This window comes from Ochlerotatus camptorhynchus, unplaced genomic scaffold (assembly GCF_037179485.1).
Source record: "Ochlerotatus camptorhynchus isolate MF236.1 unplaced genomic scaffold, CSIRO-AGI_Acam_v1.1 ptg000124l, whole genome shotgun sequence".
In the NCBI taxonomy this organism is placed as follows: Eukaryota; Metazoa; Arthropoda; class Insecta; order Diptera; family Culicidae; genus Ochlerotatus; species Ochlerotatus camptorhynchus.
Window position 1 is genome coordinate 2,037,285 of NW_027040614.1, and position 19,934 is coordinate 2,057,218.

Sequence of the window (19,934 nt, forward strand, 5' to 3'; positions counted from 1 at the left end):
AGATAATTTGATCTACTAGATCAAGCGAGATTGGGACAACGTCTTTACTATCGAAATATTTCCAGACAGATGCACAGTGTCTATGTAGATCATGCATGAACTATTATCATGTATACCAAATGTTTTAAGTTCTACAAACCGTTCTGGAGTTCAGATGATTTATTCTACTAGATCAACCATGACTGGGATAAAGCCTGTAGTATCGAAATATGTCCAAACAGATTCATAGTGTCTATATGGATAATGTTTAATTATTTCCACGTATACCAGATGATCTAGGTTCTCCAAATCGTCCTGCAGTTCAGATGATTTGTTTTACTAGATCAACAAAGACTGGGATAATATCTGTAGTATCCAAATATCGATTTGTAAATCTTAGAACATTTGGCATACACGGAAATAGGTTGGCATGGTCCACTTAGACACTGCAAATTTGTTTGGACATGTTTCGATACTACAGATATTGAATTGGTCTTGGGTTAACTAGTAGAAAAATAATCGGATCTCCAGAATGATTTCAGAATCTATAACATCTTGTATACGTAGCAATAGGTCGGGCACGATCCACATAGACACTTTGAATCTGTTTGGACATATTTCGATACTACAGACATTATTGGAGTCTTGGTTGATATAGTAGAACAGATCAACTGAACTCCAGGACGATTTGGAGAACCTAGAATATCCGGTATACATGGCAATTGCTCGCATATATACGATTCGTTTATGATGCTATGCTATGTTCATATTGGAAAAAAGGAAAATGTCTCACATTGGACAGACCTCAGAGAATTTCCGTGTAAATCCGATGTGACTTATGGAATTGAGATCATTTCTCGATTATTTGCAGGGAGTTTGGTTTGAACCGGTAAAAAATTGAGAGCCAAATGAACAACAAAATTGATGACAAAAAAATAATCCGGGACGGAAAGATTACAATGAATTCCACAATTTTTGTGACTGCACATCAGTCCCTTCGCGATTTTCGCGACATCATTTAATGTTTCCGCGATTTTCGCGACTGAAAATTCAAATCCGCGAAAATCGGGAAATCCGCGAAATTCGCGAAATCCGTGTCTGTTGTAACAGCCCTGTAAGTGGTTCTTATGGAATTCTTACGTTCCTTTGCTTCGGTGTACACACTAAAAAATAATGAAAATTACAAACGATAAAACATGGAGCATATAGTGAAATTGTACATGTAATTTTACAGTTTTGGTACGTAGCTGCTTCAAGCATGTACATTTACAAGCTTGTCAGGTAAGTTTACATGCATGTCATGTAAACTTGCATGATAACCATGCGAATCATGTAAGCTTCCATGCTAAATTATGCAGAATTACACGTTTGCTCCTGTAAATTTAAACGTTTTTTCCATTGACAGAAAGTTTACATGAAAAAGATGTAATTTTACAACATTCACAGCATCCTCAACCGGACTTCAACAATTCTAAACCAGATTACTGGAGAAGAATATACCGCATTTTCAAATTGTACTCCCTGGGGGTTCATTGAATTTTCATTTTGAAATTCCCGGTTTTTTCCCGGTTCAAATCTAAAAAATGTTCCGGTTTTTAATATTCTGCAAAGCACGAAAGTGTTGAAATGATTGCAATATCCTATTATTTTCTACACCCAAAATACTGGATGACAGTTTTTGCGGAATGTTGGACTGAAAACACGCAAAAGTTGATCGATACGCAAATTCGTGCAACGCGAAGGGGGGCAACACAACGGCGCCGGTGGTGTAGTGGTAAACGTGATTACCTCTCACCCCAGCAGGCCTGGGTTCAATACCAGTCCGCGCCGCCGGGATGTTCTGAGGCATAACATCTCTGATCACGCCTTCCTTCGGATGGGAAGTAAAGCCGTTGGTCCCCGGTTCATGAGTTGATGGGTCGATAGGTAGGGTCCAGGTGTGGGAGCTGCCTTCATGGCACGTCGGTAGCATTGGTGCTTAGCACGGAAAACAAGATCGACGGAAAAAACAAACCAAAGGAAAAAAAAGGGGGGCTACATGCCATAAAAATACGCTTGTATGCGTAGCGAGATCAATCGTACACGCACACATTGACATTTTTCCGTAGGTATGAGTGAAAGCAGTTTCACATCCAACTGTTAGCAGCAATTTTTTTCCCCTGGAGCACCAATAGAAAATGGCTTGCCTATCAACATTTGTAAACGAACCGGAGCAAAGTTTAGGACATTTTGGAAAGTACTGAAAACTTCAGGAAAATTGCAAATTTCAGGAAAAATGTGTGAACTTCTAGGAAGTCTACAAACATCAGGGAAGTCTATAAACTTCTAAAAATTCTACTGAATTCAGGGAAGTCTAGGAACTTCAAAAATATTCTGTCAACTGCAGTGAAGTTAGCGTACTTCAGGAAGACTACTGGTAACTTCAGTAAATTCTGCTTGTTCCAGAAATATTCTACGAACTTCACGAAATTTTACGAAACTAAAAAAAAACTGTAAACATCATAGAAAATTGTGACCTTTCGGAATGTTCTACAAACATCCGAACTCCACAAAAATTCTACGAACTTCAGGAAAGTTCTGAGAACAACATAAAAGTTTAGTAAACTTCAGGAACATTCGGAAAATTTAGCGATCTTAAGAAAATGTTATCTTTATGGAAGTCTATGAGCTTCAGAAAAATTCTACAAAATTCAGGAACATCTGTAGATTTCTATAAAATCCTTCAAAATTCAAGGAAGACTGCAAACTCGAAAATTGATTCCTCAGGAAACTTCAGGACTATTCTGCGAACTTCAAACAAAACCAGCTCACGTTTGGAAAAATTCTAAGGACTCCACGGAAATTCCAAGCCATCCAGGAAAAATTTGTGAATTTAAGAAAAAATCAGAGATCTACATGAAAGTTCAGTGAACTTTAAGAAAATTCTGGTAACTTCAGGAATATTTTGAAAACTTCTTAAAATTTTAATAAACTGCTGGAAAGTTTTGCAAAATTTAGAAATCTTTTATTAACTCGAATCCAGTTCTGAGAACTTCAGGAAAGTTCAACACATGTTTGGAATGTGCTGCAAACTACAGGAAACTTTAGGGAAAATTTGGGAACTTCAAGGAAGTCTGTAAACTTTATGAAACTTCGGAAATTGTATTTAAGTTAAAGAAAGTCGACGAGCTTCATGGAAATTTGCAAACCTATGGGAGGTCTGCGAATTTCTGGGAAATTCTGCGAACTTCAAATGTCTTCTGCCAATTTTAGTGAAGTCGATGTGCTTCAGGAAAATTCTGATAACTTTAAACTAACTTCTGAAATGTTTTGAAAATTTCTAACAAATTTCAAAAACTTCACAAAAATTCTACGATCTTCAGGAAAGTTCTGAGACATGACATGAAAGTTTAGTAAACTTCAGGAAACTTTAGTGAACTTTCGAAAAATTTATCGAATTTAAGAAAATTTTATCTTTAGGGAAGTCTGTGATCTTCAGAAGAATCCTGGGAAGCAGGGATGGAAAATCATTTACATTCATTTCGTGCATTCATTAACATTCATTTGCCTCTAACTTTTTTCATCAACAGAATACCATAAAATGATGTATAAAGCTTTTGTAGCTTTTGATGTGAACTACAACTTTTGTTAATAACTAAAATCTGTATCTCTTATGGATGACGAAATAGAGCTGGCAGAACATGATATTGTTTTTCAGTGAATGTAATTTACATTCGCTGAAAAACAATGGTGGGTTCTTATCGCTCTGATTCATCATGCATAAGAGATACAGATTTGAGTTGTTTACAAAATATGTAGCTAATATCAAACACTATTTTATGGAATTCTGTTGATGAAAAAAGTTAGAGGCAAATGAATGTAAATGAATGCACGAAATGAATGTAAATGATGTTCCGTCTCTGCTGGGAAGTCTGTAGAATTCAGGAAAATTCTTCAAAATTCAAGGAAGACTACAAACTTCAAAATTATTCTTCCAACAATTCATTTAAAAAAAACTGTTGGCTTCCTACAGTGCAACTACAAGAAAGTTCAAAAAGCTATAATAACATTTGGAAAACTTCAGGAATATTCTGTGAACATCAAACAAGGTCAGCTCACTTTTGGAAAAATTCAGTGAATTTCAAGAACATTCTACGAATTTCGGAAAAATTCTGGTAATTTCAGGAAAGTTAAACGAATTTCAGAGAACTTCCTAAAAGTTCTGAAAATTTTAATAAACTGCTAGAAAGTTTTGAAAAATTCAGAAAACTTTTATTGACTCCAATAAAATTCTCCGAGCTTCAGGAAAGTTCTGAGAACAACATGAAGCTTTAGTGAAGTTCAGGGAACTTTTAAGAACTTTCGGAAAATTTAGCGAACTTTAGAAAATTTCATCTTTAAGGAAGGTTATGAACTTCAGAAAAATTCACGGAAGTCTGTAGATTTCTGCAAAATTCTTCAAAATTCAAGGAAGACTGCAAACACCTAAATTATTCTGCCAACAATTCATTTAAAAAACTGTGAGTTTCCTACAGTGCAGTACGCATCTACAAGAAAGTTCTAAAAGCTATAGTAAAATTTTGCAAACTTCAGGAATATTCTGTGAACTTCAAAAAAGGTCAGCTCACTTTCGGAAAAATTCTGCGAACTCCAAAGAAAATTCTAAGCCTCTAAGGTAAATTATGTGAAATTAAGAATTCTGGTAATTTCAGGGAAATTTAGCGAACTTCAGGAAAATTCTGCAAGCTTCAGGAAAAATTTGGAAACTTCATAGAATTGTGGGAACTTCAAGGAACTCTGTAAACTTTATGAAACTTCAGAAAATTGTTTTTAAATTAAAGAAAGTGTCGACGAGCTTCATGGAAATTTGCGAACCTATGGGAGGTCTGCGAATTTCTAGGAAATTCTGCGAACTTCAAATGTATTCTGCCAATTTCAGTGAAGTCGGTGTGCTTCAGGAAAATTCTGAGAGCTTCAAACAATTTGAACGAATCATCCAGATGGTTTTGAAAATTTCAGAAAAATTCAAGAGCTCCACAAAAATTCTGCGAACTTCAGGAAAGTGAAACTAGTAAACTGCAGGGAACTTTTGTGAACTTTCAGAAAATTTAACGAGCTTAAGAAAATTGTATCTTAAGGGAAGTCCATGAGCTTCAGAAAAATTCAGAAAAGTCTGTAGATTTCTAAAAAATTCTTCAAAATTCAACGAAGACTGCAAACTCCAAAATTATTCTGCCAACAATTCATTTAAAAAATTGTGAGTTTTCTACAGTACAGTGCACAACTACAAGAAAGTCCTAAAAGCTATAATAAAATTATGCAACCTACAGGAATATTCTGTGAACTTCTGAAAAGGTCAGCTCACTGTTGGGTAAACTCTGCAAACTCCAAGAAAATTCTAAGGCTAGAAAATTTAGTGAAAGTTAGAAAAAAAATCAGCGATCTACAAGAAAGTTCAGTGAACTTGAGGAAAATTCTAAGAATTTCAGAAAAAAAAATCTGGTAACTCCAGGAAAGTTCACCGATCTTCAGGAAAATTTTGAAAGTTTTAATAAATTGCTGGAAAGTTTAGAAAATTTTACAAATCTTCTATTAACTAGAATACAATTCTGAGAGCATCAAGAGAATTCAACATATTTTTGAAATGTTCTTGAAACTTCAGGAAAATTCTGAAAATTTCAGGGAAAACCTGAGAACTTCAGGAAAGTCTGTAAATTTAATAAAACTTAATAAAATTGTACTAAATTTTAGAAAGTCTGCAAGCTTCATGGAAATTTGCGAACCTATGGGAAGTCCACGAGTTTCTGGAAAATTCTGCGAGCTTCAAAAGTATTCTGTCAATTTCAGTGAAATAGGTGTGCTTCAGGAAAATTCTAAGAACTTCAACGAACTTCTAGAATGTTTAGAAAAATTTCAAGAACTCCAGGAAAATTCTGCGAATTTCAGAAAACGTCAGCAAATTATTGGAAAGTTCTGTAAACTTCTGCAAGTTCAGGGAATTTTATAAACTTCAAGTAAGTCTACGAACTTTAGGAAATTTTTACTTAATTCAAGATGTATAGTTGTGACACACCAAGCTAAAAGGTCGAAGTTCGCAAGTTGCGTCTAATGATGGCTGAAGCAAAGTAAGCCGAAACGCGTTACGCAAATAAGCAATGTTTTATTTTCAACGTCACCGAAAAAAACCAATCGAATCAAAATAGTTAATTGGAGAGAGTCGCAAATTTCCGGAAAATTCTGCGAATTTCAAACATATTCTGCCAACTTCAGTGAAGGCGGTGAACTTTATGAACATTTGGATAACTTCAGTAAAATCTGCATCCACCAGGAACATTCTTCAAACTTAAGGAAATCTCTGCAAAGAAACAGGAAAGTCAGTATGTATGTGTCATGTGTCCCTCACCCAGCAGGGAGCGTTCTTCCCAGAACATCAAGGAATTTCTTCCGAAAACTTCAGGAAAGCTTTTCCCAAAACATAAAAGAAGTTTTTTTTTCAGAACTTTAGGGATGTTATTCCCAAAACTTCAGAAAAGTCCTTCGCAGAAATTCAGGGAAGTTTGATCCAGAACTTCAGAAATGTTCCTTCCAAAACACGAGGGCAGTTCTACCCAGAACTTGAGAGAAGTTCTTCTCAGAAATTGAGAGAAGTTCTTCCCAGAACTTCAAAAAAGTTCTTCTCAAAACTTAAGAAAAGCTCCAGGGAAGTTGTTGCCAGAACTTCAGTAAAGTTCGTCCAAAAACTTCAGGGAAGTTTTTCCGTGATCTATACTCCAATAACTATAGGAAAGTTCTTCCAAGAGCTTTAGGGAAGATTTTTCCAGAACTTAAGAAATGTTCTTCAAATATCGTCAGGGAAGATCTACCCAGACCTAATTGGGAAGTTCTTTCTAGAGCTTCAGAAAAGTTTTTCTCAGAACTCCAGAAAATTTCTTCGCAGACCTTCAGTAAAATATTCCCAGAACTTGAAGGAAGTTGTTCTCAAGACTTCATGGAATTTCTTCGCAGAACTTTAGGGAAGCTCTCCGACCAAAGTCTGAGATCTAATTGAAAATTAAATTCGATGTTGTGATGTAGCCAATAATGATTACTCAGATTGCAGTCGTTTTGGTCGTTTTAACGGTTAAAATATCAAAATTGAGAGCAAAACAATCTTTCTATGACATCACATTGAACACTAATTCTGCTTTCAGTGAGAGCAAACTGAAAACTCTATTTGATGTACATTTTTTCCTGTTGATAACAAAACGAGTATTCAATTTGATGGTCTACCTGAATAATGTCTTCAAAATTTACAGAATTTTTTTTGAAGCAAAAATTCTTCTTGTTGACCTAAAAATGCATGAAACGTCCAGATCCAGTGTTAAATCCAAACATTTTTTGTCAACTTCCTGGGACTTCGGAATTTGGTCATTTGGCATCAAGACTTCAAAATTAATGAAGCGTTGAGATCTAGTGGTAACTCGAGTTTTTTTTTGTCATAAGGGGCACAGTTGAGGGGGGGGGGGGGGGGTTAGAAACTATCCAAGGTCCATACAAATCTAAAAAAAAGTATGAACAATTGTTAACGCAGGGGGAGGGGGGTCAAGAATTCCATAAAACCGTCTACGTATAAACTTTTAGGAACTTAGAATTTTCACTAAGGAATTTCAATGAAAAAATCGCAAATTTATTTCATAGTTAAATATAACTGACACACTAACCCTAAGTGGGTATTGTAAAACTAAATTAATTATGAATTAAGAAGATTCAGAATCAGAATTTTTAGGGTATCAGAATCTAAGGTTCCAAAGCATTTCGGTAGAAGATTCTGATATTTTTCGAAATCCAGTCCGGGCGCTTGAAATTGTTTTGATAAAGTTTATCAACCGGACTCTTAATTGTAAATCAAACTCTCAAAGTCATTAACCGGAATACCAGAATGTTGAAGTGTACTGGATCAACTTACTTTGAATTCAAAACCAGACTCTATGAATGTAAAACCGGAATCACGGAATCCTGAGCCGTAATATTTAAAATCTAGACAAGATTTATAATATCCTAGACAAGTGACTAAGTTCTTATCATAATCTGGCAATCCTGAACAGAATTATCTGTTTCAAATTATCTGAATCCTGAACCGGATTATTGAGATACTAATCAAACCCATAACCGGAATTGAATTCTGAATATATAATTTTCATAACCGGAATGAATGCTGCAGATGACTATCTTAATTTCTTTGTGACTAGATTCAAATGAAAAGAAACATCAAATTCGAAACTATCCTGAGGGAGCATTCTCATAATGATAAATTTCAATACAAGCCTAACAGAACCAAATTCTTCGAATTTTATTCTAGACTCTCTAGATTCTGAACTGGGTTCTCATAATCCTGAACCAAATCTTCTAGCATAATTTCTACAGTAGACTTTGTGGGTTCTAACCCACTTCCCAGGACGCTCTAAATCAACCGTACCCCTTTGTACCCTTTATTGTATTCTGAGCTGGAACTGAAACTGTTGATAAAGGTAAGCTACTTTACCGAACGTTTGTTCTAATGAGCCGATTCACCGAAGTAATTTTTTAAATCACCTGACCTCACACCAATAATCAATGAAACCCTTCAGAAATTTACGAATTTAGAACTAGAATTCCAAAAATCTTGGGTCGAACATACGAGTCATATCAAACGTCTTTAAGCAGGATGAGCCATTTCACCGAATCAATTAATAAATATTTTCTGTGAAAACGCCTTTTGGAGAAACGACGTCATTTGATTTTCAAAAGCATGTATTGAAATGGAAAAATCTCTTTCTTTCTTATATTTTGCAGAGGTAAGCCATTTTACCGAACATTTGATTCGACTGGCCGTTTCACCGCAATTATCTTTTCTGATTCTGTTTCTCGCTCAATTAATGACCTTTTCAAAAAGATCCCTCAACCGAACAACCTTATGAGAAGACAACGTGCAAACTTTCCTTCCCTTTTCCCGGATCCACGGATCTTGCCGTTCTGTTTTTGTTTACTCTATACAAATGGATGAAAATTCCGTTACGTGAATCAACAAATCATCCCCGATGGTAGTATCTCGTACCCATATTCGGCTAACGGTGGTTGGATTGGGAGGATGATGATGAGATGATACACATCCGTACAAAAAAGCACACTTCCTCCCAATCTCCCGTTCTCTTTCTCGCTCTCCCTTTCTCTCTCATGGGTGCCGAGCAAGAGGACCAACAACGACGCAACAAATGTTCATCTAAGCGTGTGATAAGTGGGAGTCATTGTCGTCGTCAAGATGACGATGATGATGATGATGTTGTTTTTTCTCCCTCCTGTAAGGATTTCCTCGCTTCCCGCGCTGGTAAACATATTTGAAGCAAATTTAGGATGCTCCTTTTTTTGGATTTCCTCTGGAGACTTTCTATTCTCGGGAGGGGCAGGGGATGCGAACTGGGCCCTGTAGAGTGGGTTATTGTTTTGGCAGAAGAGAGTCGGTAGCGTTAAATTTAATCCAAAGCATTCCGGTTTCAGTTCCGGGAAACATATTCTTTGCACAACTGTTTATCATTGTGATGCTTGGTGGGAAGACGAGGTTCGTGGACATTCGAGAGGCGTTGCGGGGTCTTATCTGGTTAACATAGCCAACTTGATAATAAAGGGCAACTTGGACATATGATATCAAGTTGAATATAAAAATGAGAGACATTTAAATGCAGACAAAAACAAGAGCATTTAACAAGTGAACACGAGAAGACATTAAGGTCACAACAAAGGACCTGAAAGACTTCCAGTAAAAGGGTCGTTACATAAATAAACAAACGAACATTAAAGCTAAAAGAAAAGTGGGTAGATCAAGAAGATAAAGCTTTAGGAAATAATCAAGGTAAAAGCAATACGACAAAAAAAAATATAGGTAAGAAAACCAAAAAGAACACAGAGAAAAATAGATAAGCAAAAAAAGGTAGACAGAACAGCAACACAAGAAGCGAAGAACGTAAGATTTCTAAAAATTAAACAACCAAAGAGTCACACGATACAAAAAAATAAAACAAGACTATAAGATAAAAAGCAGAAACCAAAAAGGGAGGACATAAAAACAATAAAACAAGAATACAAAATGGTGAAAAATATAATAATAAGGGATAAGGATGACTTATAAAATAGAAGTTTGGAAAAGCAAAAAAAAATAAAGAGACAATAAAACCAGAAAGAAGCCAAAACAAAATGGCCAGATGCGAACACAAGAAATGAAGAGTATGAAACGAAAATTCAACAATAATGCCCATTCAGAAGCAACCCCTAGAGTAGGACACTGACATCTGTTGCTGCTGTACTCATTGTATTGTCTTTCAAATGTATCGTCTTTCTGACACTGTTAAACAGAATTACAATTTCATACATTCTTCGAGCTTCCATTACTCCCGTAACTGGCTCGCCTCGGATCGTTCCGTTTCATTCAACTGGAAAAACCATCTGTATCCCGAACCTATCCCTCTCATCCACCCGACTGACCTATGACGTGTTGTGATGGTTCTAAAGATTACAGCGACTACCCACTGGTCCATACGATGGGGTTGAATTTTCCCTCCCAGTCCGTTACTATTGAGCACAAACAGGGTTTCCAGGAAAGCCCGGCGCTAACAATCCTCGTCTGGCGAGCAGTGTGGAACGGCTCCAGCACTCATCGATTACAAAGGATGGTGGGTTTTTGGAAACATCATCATTCGGCACTGTTGTTGTGTCGCCATTAGGTACTGTCAGGCGGAGATGGGAATCGAAAGGAGCAACCGGAAAACCCGACAGGATCGATCCGAACGGTATTGTTTGGATGAATGTCACACCGCTGGATGGACATTGGTTATCAGTGATAAAGGTGGGATACTGGGGTTAGTCGGAGCTATAGCTAAGTAAACATAAATATGTGTGACTTTCTCCGGTTCAAAAATTTAAACCAGTGCTGCGTATGTCGACAATGTCAATAGCCGTAAGATATTGATCTACCACTGAATTTCACTTCCGACACTGATATTCGTAGTAAGCATGATATCAGGCGGTAAGACTTTCACATCCATATGAAAATGACTACGGAAAATTTATCTTACTTTTATCTCAATACATGAACTTTTTTGTATAATCGTTGCATTGTTTTAATATTACTGATGAGTTTTCTAAAGATCCGTTCTCGATTAGCGGCATGTACAAGAAACATTTGCGGTAGAAATTTGAATATCAGTGGTGATTTTACGATGTCAATGTCATTTGCGTACTGATATTGAGACCAATGAAATTGATATTCTAACTGTGTGAATTGATACTGACGTCAGGTGGCTAGTGAAATTCAGCATTTTGTAGGTATTGATATTTATATTTTGCAACACTGATTAAACTAGAAAAACGAGAATTAGTTTACACATTTGAAGACATCGGTTAACGAAGAATTAAAATTTGACTGGTAGATCAAAAAAAAAAACAAATTCAAACGTGCTTGAAGCAAATCATCATATGAGTCAAACTAGCGATTCTAAGAGTCCGGTTGAGTTTTTGAGAGCTCAATGCAGCATTCAGAAAATTTTATCTTGAATAAAACAAAAAAAAGGAATCAAACAGATTATGAACACTATATTTTCTTTTTCCAGGATTTTGACACTGTTACACGAGCTTTTGCCCAGAGGTGGTAACGAGACTTTTTCACGTTAGACTACGTCTGTGATTTCTATATGGGGGTACACCTTGTGAAAAACAAAAATGGAACATGTAACAAAATTATGACAGATTTTGAACGTTAATAACTCAGCTGCCCCTGGACCAATTTCAATAATTTTATCACCAATCGATCAGAAATATGTCTACGCATCTGTTAAATTTAAGAATTTCGAAATGTCACTATTGAAAATTGAATGAATGTGCAACTGTTGCTATGCTAATTAAAATTATCACCGATTGTTAAACTCCCCGTTGGAGAGGGATAGTAAGGTGTATTCCCCCCGCCACCACTGGCAAAAATAGTGGTGGCGGGGAGAATACCCCTCACCATTCCTCTCCAACGAGGGAGTTTGGTAAAATGAGATGATCAAACCGATTAGTACCTTCCTAAAGCTGTCCTTGCTCGCTTCTACTCTCTATATGCAATTTTCACACTGTCGTACTCTAACGGAACTATCAACTCTATACTTGCATCTCCTCATCTATATTTTTGTCTGTCATTTGAAATTAGCATCTTCAACTAAATAATTATGAATTTTCAACAATTTAGACCATTTTCAAACGTTAGTCGCGACGTCCAGCAACAAACAATGTGTTTTCCATGATTATATATTAAATAACAAACAATTCATTCTCAGCTATGGTGACTGTCAGGTGTTTTGTTAAAGAACATTTAATTACCTAAAACTTCTTCTAAGATGCCATTTTGATCAGATCAATAGTTTTCATGTTATTAATTTTAGAAGAAAGATAATAATTTTTTTGAATACGCCACTTTCAAAAGATACTCTTGAGAGAAAAAAAAATGAAAAATTATGAAAAAGGCAATAATTGATAGCAGCGAACACGTGAGCAATGTTTTATTGAAAATCTGAAGGGGTCGAGACAGAACTGACACTTATGTTTACCGTTCAGCTCTATGACATTTACCAGCACTGGTTTAGAGCAGTTCCACACAGATTCGCAAATCGTTTCGGATCGACCTTTTACGATTATGATGAAACTTTGCACAGTTGTTTGTTATTGCCCAACATGCCATTGTACATATTTGGTTCCCTAGTTTTGCACACGACTAACACTTGAAAAAGGCTTACGCAAAGATGATCGAGATGGTGTCTTTGAAGAAGTTGCGGACAAGTATTGCGCCTTCAAAATAAAAATACACTGTAAAAAATTATAATTTTTTTTACCAAACAAATCAAAATTATCAAAAAAAAAAAATTCAAATTACTCAAATTGCATATTTTTTTAAAATTATTTTGTAGATAAAGTAATACCTACTGACACTGTGCATTTGCTGGGCAAATCATAAACAAAAAAGTTATGATTTATTGAAAAATAAGTATTTTCCAAAATACCACCTACAGTTATCGAATATCTTTAAAATAGTGTTAATATTAAAACACATCCAATTTACAACAAAATAGCTCATAATGCTTAAATTGCCCAAAGTTGTTATTTTCGAGATACTCGTAGGTTAAAATTCACTTATCGCATAATTTGAGTAATTTGAGCTCTTTTGAGATGTTATTCGTGAGTGTTCAATCTTGAAAGTATTTTTAACAAAAAGCTCAATAAATTTCCTTAAACTTTGCTGTTCACAGTTTTTTAATTATACGCATGAGATAAGATGTAATAAATTATGAGTAAGAGACGGTTTGCATAATTTAAAAAATATCCAATTTGAGTAATTTTATTTTTTTTGATAAATTTTATATGTTTGTAAAAAAAAAAGTTTTTACAGTGTGTATTTTTTCTTGAAAGGCACAATACTTGTCCGCAACTTCTTCGAAGACACCATCTCAATCAAACAAATCGTTCGCAAGATATATGTTTTTCTATTGATGCGTATCATTTTTGCATAAACCCTTTTCAAGTGTTAGTCGAGTACAAAACAAGGGAACCAAATATGTAAAATGGAATGTTGGACAATAACAAAGAACTGTGCAAAGTTTCAACATAATCGTAGAAGGTCGATCCAAAAATTTAAAAAAAAAAAATCGTCATTTGAAATGCAACTGCTGTTTAGTGATCTTTGAAGTACGTCCACTAGAGAGCTTTCTATGTCAGCATCACTGCATGAATTTGTATATTGTGTGTCGCAGGCACATTTTATGAAAAGTGTGTTACAGTAATGTCCCGATTTTGTCAGTCCCCTGATGAATTTAGGGCTGACAAAAACGGGACACTGACAAAATCGGGACATTTTTTTTCGCTTAATTTTTTTAACATAATATCTTTAAATGCTGTTTGATAATGCAAGATTTATGTTTTAGGAATCATTCAATATATACGAGCCCATTTAGGGGGGCGGGGGAAGCTAGAATTTCAAACTTTTCGTAAGTGTCATATAAGGAAAGACATTCTTACATTGATGGTGTGGAGGAGGGGGGGGGGTCTAAATGGACTTAGGTAAGAATTGAATGGCCACGCAATGCATACAGGCAGGAATCCTTATTGCCGGGGTAACAGGGGCATGAATAAGGAGCCGCGAATAAGGATACCCACAGCTTATGGGATTTTCACTAATAGGGGCTGTGGTGGATTATCTCATTTGTTTCAATATATAGAGCTATACTGTCTTGGACAAAGTTGTTGTACTGGGATAGACCAACAAGCCTGTGTCATTGGAATCAGGTTTAATTGGGAACTACGCCGCTAGAGGCGCTTCACTTTTATGTTACTTATGACGGGTGCTATAATATATGGATCATAGGTCCAACATAGAATATTTCGTGATCCTGACCATATAGAAAGTTACTGTCTTGAAAGTTGGTCAGGTGACCAAGTCCTTTCGGATGGTGGTCATATTATTTAAGCCATGGAGAAAATCGGAGAAAAAACAAAAAAGACGAAAATGAAAAAAAACCCAAAAAAATATGAAGGACGACGGCAAGACGCCAGATAGTGAAAACGGAGGAGCGAACGTGTTCGCAAGAAGTGGAGAGTTGCAGAGATCACCAACGTCGAACCAGGTGACCACAGCGAGTTCCAGTAGTAGCATACCCCAAGTGGAACAGCATGGATCCCAAGGAGAGCAGCTAGGTGCGGTGCCATGCCAAATATTCACACCGAAATCCAGCAGTGGCAAACAGCAAGAATTGCAGCTTGGGGGAACCAAAATGACGGAGGTTAGGAGGAAAATCGATGAACTCTATGTGTTCGTGAAGGATAAGAACAACATACACAAGGAGGTCAAGCTACTAGCGACGGTCATCAAATCCGGCATTGCTGTGGCAGATCGGGAACTGCAAGAATGGAGAAGAAGAGCAGAAGCGGCCGAAAAGGCTCTGCTTGAGGCCAAGGAGAATGAAAGCTGGCTGAAGCGCAGGAGACGCCGAAGGGACCAACGAATCCACGTCCGGAGAAAAGAGATAGGGAAACGCCAGGAGACGAAGAGGACCCCAAAAACACAAGGATGACGTATACGGGGACAATGAGCAAGAAGATGGAGAAGACAGTGATTGCCGTAAAGTCGAAAACCAGAAGGAGAAGAGGAAAAAAAACTGAAGGAAGAGGAACAAAGGAAGAAGGAACAGAAGAAGAAGGAGGAGAAGGAAAAGAAGAATGAAGAGGAAGATAAGAAGAAGAAGACGGAAGAGAGGAAGAAGGAAGCCAAGAAGAAGGAAAACCGCAGGCATCGTAGGGAGAGAAGTAAGGGCGACGCTCTGGTTATCGAGGCGAAAGACAAAACGACATACGCAGCACTCCTCCGGAAAGTGAGAGAGGATCCGAAGTTGAAGCAACTAGGCGAGAACGTGGTGAAAACCAGGCGCACCCAGAAAGGCGAGATGCTCTTCGAGCTGAAAAAGGACCCGTCGGTGAGGAGTTCAGCCTTCAAGGAACTCGTCGAAAAATCTCTTGGCGAGGACGTGAACGTAAGAGCTTTATCGCAGGAGTCAGTGGTCGAGTGCAAGGATCTGGATGAGATCACAACGGAAGACAAGGTACTGGTGCTTACTGGTGGAACGAGGCACTTAGCACCCTCAGCGCTAGTTGTCTCCGAACCAGAAGGCGCGTTCAGCGGACAAGAACTGATGCATACAGAGCAGAGCGAAGGGTGGTGTTTCGAGGCCGCTCTAAAACAGGAGATAAAGCTGAGCAAGTCAAACTGCTTCAAGGAGCTGTGCCGAGACGCTGATGCATACCGAGTCGCGATGGCGAAGATTAGAGGTCCAACGACGCCCGTTGAAATGTGCCCAGACAAGATGAAAGTCATCGTGGAGGGACTTTTCCCGAAGCACGACCAAATGACCTGGCCACCTACACCGTACGGCGAGGCAGAGGCAGACAACACCGAAGGTAGACAAGTCTCCAACGAGGAACTCGTAGCAGTGGCGAAAGGGCTGAAGACGAAGAAAGCTCCCGGTCCGGATGGAATCCCCAACGTGGCGTTGAAGGCGGCGATCCAGGCGATCCCGGACATGTTCAGGATAGTGCTGCAGAAGTGTCTGGATGAAGGTCACTTCCCGGACCGATGGAAGATACAGAAGCTAGTGCTGTTGCCGAAACCCGGAAAACCGCCGGAGGATCCAACATCGTATAGGCCTATATGCTTGCTGGATACAGTCGGAAAGCTATTGGAGAAGATCATCCTCAACAGACTAACGAAATGCACGGATAGTGAGCATGGATTGTCGGTGAGGCAGTTCGGATTCCGGAAAGGGAGATCAACGGCAATTCGGACAGTGGTCGAGAGTGCCGAGAAACCGTCTAAACAGAAGCGGAGAGGGGATCGATATTGCGCCGTAATAACGATCGACGTGAAGAACGCATTCAACAGCGCCAGCTGGGAGGCCATCGCCGAAGCACTGCATGGAATGAGGGTTCCTGATTCCCTGTGTAGCATTATAAGGAGTTACTTCCAGAACCGGGTTCTAGTCTACGAGACGGACATGGGAGAGAAATCAATCCGGATCACGGCGGATGTGCCACAAGGCTCCATCCTTGGCCCAACGCTCTGAAACGCAATGTACAACGGCGTGCTAACGCTGAAGCTGCCCAAAGGAGTCGAGATCGTAGGATCTGCGGACGACGTCGTGTTGGCGGTAGTAGGCGAGACGTTGGAAGAGGTGGAAATGCTGGCAACCGAGGCGATCGACACGGTTTCCAACTGGATGCAAGGAGGGAAGCTGCAGATAGCCCACCACAAAACGGAAGTGCTATTGGTCAGTAACTGTAAAGCTGTTCAGCGAGCAGAAATTACCGTCGGGGAGAACGCCATAGCATCAAAGCACGTGCTGAAGTATCTTGGAGTGATACTCGATGACCGACTAAGCTTCAATAGCCACGTCGACTACGCATGTAAGAAGGCGGCGAAGGCCATCAATGCGATAGCTAGAATCATACCGAACAACTCTGGGCCAAGCAGCAGCAAGAGGCGTCTTCTGGCTAGTGTATCGTCATCGATACTGAGGTATGGAGGTCCAGCCTGGGATGCAGTGCTGAAAACGAAGAAGAACCAAAGAAAATTGAACAGTACGTTCCGCCTCATGGCCATGCGAGTCGTGAGTGCGTACAGAACAATTTCGATGGAAGCAGTATGCGTTATCGCCGGTATGATACCCATCGGCATCACCTTGGCGGAGGACACCGAATGCTATATGCGAAGAGATACCAGAGGAGTACGGACATTGGTGAGAACGGTGTCGATGGCTAAGTGGCAACAGGAGTGGGACGCAGCGGAGAACGGTAGATGGACACACAGGCTAATACCGATTCTTTCGACCTGGGTGAACAGGAAGCATGGAGAAGTCAACTTCCATTTGACGCAGTTCCTGTCTGGTCATGGCTGCTTCAGAAAGTACCTGCATCGCTTTGGACACACAACGTCACCTTTCTGTCCGGAGTGTGGCAACGTGGACGAAACGCCGGAGCACGTGGTTTTCGACTGCTCAAGATTTGAGGCAGTGCGAGTGGAGATGCCGGCCCTTAGCGCGAGAAATGTCGTCAGTGAAATGTGCCGGGATGACAGGACGTGTAGCGTCGTCAACAGGGCAGTGACACAAATTTTGTCGGAGCTGCAGCGAAAATGGAGAGATGATCAGCGAATTAGAAACGCCAGCTAGCTGAGGTAAAGAGATGTGCGTGAGCACAGGCCCTCCCCGACGAACTACTCTATGGGAGTTCCGGGGGGATAGTGGCTAGAGGCGAGTAAGGTTTTAGTGGTTAAAAGTTCCACACTGTGCCAGAAGGAGAACAAACACGCAACACAATGACTGGCCGGGCTTTTGAAGCTTTCCTTACTATAAAAAAAAAAACATACATAACGTACATAATTTTCAACAAGCCCCTCAACCCCCCTCCCCCCTGCTTTGATCTTGCCACCACTGCACATTTAATTCTCGAAAAATGTCATTATTGAGCTCGACAATCAATAAAATACGAATACGACTGTACAAAACAGTCCACCTCAACCAAATAAAATTGAATCATATAGGCTGACAAAATCGGAGGTGGACAAAATCGGGGGTAGACAAAATCGGGGGCTGACAAAATCGGGTCACCACTGTATTATCCAGTAATTGATCAAAAAATCAATTTCCAATTCAAAGAGTCCGGTAAATGGTTTTATGATTGATGAAAGCCCCGTTAAAAATTCAGAGATCCAATTAAGACCAAGACTATGTGTGTTGTCTCTTGAACAAAATCAGTGTGGATTGGGATGCTGAGATTACCTTGGAAGATTAATTTAGTAGTTCTAAATTCTAATAAACTACAAGTTGAATTTACCTTGCCTCCATCCTACAAAAGATGTATTCAGGCAATCTTGCCTGTAAATAAGAGAGTCTTACCTAAGATTTGTCGTAGTCCGGTTTACAATTTTGAAAGTTTTACCGGTTCAGAATTGGATTAGGATCTGGATAGAACTACTAGTCTAGATTACGATTAGGGATTTTAAAAACGGTTAAAGATTCAGGAATTCAAACTTTGAATTAAAAGAAATAAGATCCGAAACTTATCAAAACAATATGTATTTCATTTCAACCAGAGGTTCAGGATTTTCAGAGTCCGGTTCAAAATAAAAAAAAAGTCCATATAAGAATTCTGCGGGATTTCCAAGCCTCCATGATTTTTGTGGCAAGCAGCTTTGCCTAGAAATTTAAGAGCCCAGTTGAGAATTCTGATTGTCACACAAAGGACACTTAGAGTCACGCATAAAACTGCTTCATAGTTTAAGACAATCAAGCATTCGACTAGATTTTCTGAGAGTCCGGTTAAGTGCCGTTAAGTTTAGAATAAGTTAAAAAATGCTCAGTTAAAAATTCTAGCTTAAGATTTAGAGTCCGGTTGAATACATCTGGTTTAGGAAGATGCCAATCTGGTGTAGTACTTTGATAGTTCGGTTAACGATTTCGTCAGTTCGTTTGAGAAAACTAAGACTCCGATAGGCATATGTTTTTTGAGTCGAGTTAAGATTTCACTTTAAAATTTTCAACCTAATTCCAACTTCCCATACGATTGGAAGCACCCACAACAATGGATTTCCCCTAAAACAAGCCACGTATTGTTATTTAGCGAATGGGATGGTTTTCCAACACCACCACCACCGGTAGCCTATCAGCAGCATATAACAGCGGCATCATTTGATGTCGACGACGACGATGATGATGATGTTAAAGCGCCTGAAGGAGGCAAATTTTGGAAATATGATGCCTGTTGCTCTCTACCTTCCGGTTGTCGGTCCTTGTTCGTCGTATCTTGTCTCCGATGTAATCTTTGTGTTTGGGCAAAAATATGTCGCCCTTTGTCGAGAAAGCTTCGCCGAACGTGCCCAAACCGAATGTGTTTGGATCAAAGCGACTGGATGTTTACCACTCCTCATTTCTCGTCGGAAGAAATTTCGATCAGTATCCAAGGTAGCAACCGAACAACAACTTCGAAATTTTCCTTTCGGAGCAAGCTGTAGGTGAACTTTCTACGGACTTGTTTGGCCAAGAGTCAAAGTTCGTTCGATTGCCACCGCATGCACAAAAATAACACAAGTTCGTTAGCCATTAGCCCGAAACCAATTAGGAAAGTCACTTTCGCAAAAGAGCAACACACACATCATCCACCTTTAAATCAATGCTCCGGCAGCATCCATCCGAAAAGCGGTACGGGCAACAGTAAGTTTGTTGATCAAACATGCAGCCCTCCTCTGTCTCGAAGTGTGTTCCACTTTTCCCGGAAAAGCTAACTGCCCCCGATAAAAATCGAATATGACAAGGAAAAATCTTGCATGGGCTACGGACTGGTCTATCTCGATGGAGGAGATGTTTGTCTGTATGTGTGAGAGAGTGTGTTGTTGT

At 38.9% G+C, this 19,934-nt stretch overlaps 1 protein-coding gene across 4 annotated transcripts in view; it reads right to left on the reverse strand.

Annotated features, from left to right (window-relative positions):
- Stat92E (Signal transducer and transcription activator Stat92E) overlaps window positions 1-19,934 on the reverse strand; it is a 224,920-nt gene that overhangs the window by 141,090 nt on the left and 63,896 nt on the right. The window lies entirely within an intron of this gene.